Genomic DNA, 3,142 nt, shown 5'->3' on the forward strand with positions numbered 1-3,142 from the left:
TATAAAGATAAGAAAGTTCGATTTTTTATTTCATCGAAAATTTTGGTCATCCTATTTTTGACAACATAAAAACGAGCGCTCTATAATAAGTAACAACTTTGTCTAAAACAGTTTTTGTCTAGAGAATAACTGTCAAGCTCTAAATGCTAATTTCCACTTAAATGCATCTCCTGGACCATTATGCAATGGGATCGAGAGATTTTTTTTTTTTTGCTTTATCCGGCCAAAACACATATCTTCCACCTGAATGATGTTTTTTCCTAGCATATCGAGCATTCAATCTTGTACATACTTTGATTTAGAACCAAACACTTGGCTTAAACCATGACTCAGAAATACCGCTCTTAGAAATGGCTTTGTTTACTGTCTATCCCATAAAAACTACGAAAATCCGTTCCCAAGGTTCAAAAATATTTTTCTTTTTTTATGATTGAAAAACCTTTTTATTTATTCAAGCTTGTATTTCAACCAATTCTTAATTAATCTCTCCAAGACAATAGGTTTCAACGTTTCAATTTGAAGAATTTGGCTTAAAACAAATTTGTTATTGAAAACCTCGGTTTGATATAACGGGGTTTTAATAAGAGCGCTATAAAAGTTTTTTTTAAATAAAACAAAAACGGTTTTTGAAAGTACAATATTGTCTAATAGTTCATTAATTTTCTTCGGTTTTTGACCCATTCACACCCCCCATCGACAGTATCTAGATATATTGTGATGCGGTATTGTATTTCAAAACAAAAATTAACCGGATAAACGCCCCGGGTAAACGTAACGCCTCGGGCAGACGTATGCCATCCGACGCTCGCTAAAGCTCGGTCAGACATTGCTAAAGGATTGTATCCTATGTTTGAAACTAACCGGGCAATCAGTGGATTCCAGGTTTGCGTGCGAGACACCGTCGAACCGACGATTTATTCCGGTCACGATACAGAGGTACCTTAAAGATACCTAATTTCAGGTACAATCTAGGCATAACGTAAACAAGTTAACACTCCTATACTCGCACATTGGTCTGTCAGACCGAGAAATCAATAATTCGTTCATTTCTCAGAAAATATCAACACTACGACTTTGCGATTCCCTCTAGCTTCGTTATTCGTCGTTCGTCATCGTTTAGCGTATCGCATGTGTTGTTACAAAAGAGACGTGTGCCACTTTTTTAACACTTTCGGGCTGACACACCGACGCGAGTATAGGAGAAACTTTTTCGGACAAGTGCCTTTTTTCATATTCTAGAATATTATTGAATGAAATGTATGAATTAATGTTAGTGGCGTGGAATATTTATTGAATATAATGCATAAGATCATAACCGGACTATTCTTATTTGATGTCAGTCCCTTTTGTAACTAGATTGAACGGATCCATATATTAACTATTCGTCGTTAGATTCATACGTTCAAAAGCAAAATATAAATGTTCAACTTTCGTATAGTTATTCGCTGGTCATACATATACACACTTGTGAAAGAATTTCACTTGTGGAAAAGTAACTAAATAACTAATCGGTGGCTTATTTTTAACAGTTACAGTTTCGAGTTTTTTTTTAATAATGGACAATATAGACAATAAAACAAGAAAAAGAAAAGGAAGTACCTAGAATTCCTTTTAATCATCTTTTTATGCGCTGTCTCAAAAAAGACATTAATTCATAGTTTACCAAGAATACAAAGACAAAGAATATTAGAAATATGCAAACTTTATATTCCAGAACCTTTATCATCTGGTAATTATATGAAAGGTGGTTATCAGTGCTTGGATTTTGAATGAACTGAATATGAGCATATGCCCTTCATTCGTTTTCTCATTCATGTACGTTGCTCCCTTTGAACCATTCAACACTACGGTGCCAGGCGAATTGCCTTGATTCACTGCCATCGACATCGGTGAACCATCAACATTCGAAGCTTGAATTTTAAAAGAGGAGCTCGAGCATTCTAAGCTCATTCTTTCTTCTATTCGCTATGATACATACTTGTGGACGTCATCCACTCACAGCTAAATACAGGCGCTTGTGCTCTCTTAGCGGGCTGTGGCCGAGCCTTGGCTGCACATATGGTGCACGGGAGGAGAATTGAATTGAAGCATTTTTCTAGTTTCGCATTTATTTTATTCACAGCAAACTACTAGGCCTAAACGTGAAGTTTATTAAACTTTTAATGTCATAACGTTTTATTTGAACGTTACGTATCTTTCAGGTAATAATATGAAACTTGAACTATTAATGTTAGTTCAAATATTCTATTTATAACAAGTTAATCTACCTAACAATGGTTTTTGGCTAGAATTATCTCCACCAAAATAGGTTTTTCAGAAAATCATCATAATTTTTGAACTTCAATAGTTGGGCTATGTTGTTTCATTTAGGAATGTAACACGGATTACATTTTCCTTTTCAACTGCAAACCGGAAACTGGTGCGTTAGTGCGCTTTTTATAAAGTAAAAAACTTTAGTACGCGAAGATAAGCGCTTTGGTGTTGCATGTATTGACATAAACTTATATACAGTATCAGAACAAAGCCATTCCTTATACTTCTATTAGGCATGGTAGAGTTTGATGAAAGGCACAACTTGACAAACCTGACCCAAAAAAGTTATTCGATATACAATTTTGGACTCGAAACTGTATACAGTTTGAAAGAGAAATATTATTTTAATGTTTCGAATATGACTTATTTCGAAAAAAAAGTTACCTTTTAATGTTAAGGTGAAATATAAGTGCCTATTATAAGTACAGTGGGGTGAAAATCGTGACTTTTGAAGATTTAGTTGAATTTTTACCAGGAATTTTTTATATCGATATTGCAGCAAAATTAAGAAAGACAGAAGTTGGGTGTCGAAGAACAAATTGTAGAGAACTAGAGAACTTTAATCCAATCGATAGAAACAATAATGTTTATATTAATTTCTGGGATAAAACTAATAATAACATATTGAAAATTACCAACTTTTAAGTTTTTCACTTCCAAAATGTTATTTAAATACACTAATTTAGATGTTCCAGTACTTTATTCTTTAGCGTACTTTATAATGTAGATCCAGTTAGAGGCAACAGAGTCTGAAACAACAAAAAGTTCTATAACTCTGTCATTGTTGAAATTCAAACATATGCGTAGAAGGATTTTTCTCATCAAATAT

The sequence above is a fragment of the Toxorhynchites rutilus genome, chromosome 3, assembly GCF_029784135.1.
Source record: "Toxorhynchites rutilus septentrionalis strain SRP chromosome 3, ASM2978413v1, whole genome shotgun sequence".
Lineage (NCBI taxonomy): Eukaryota > Metazoa > Arthropoda > Insecta > Diptera > Culicidae > Toxorhynchites > Toxorhynchites rutilus.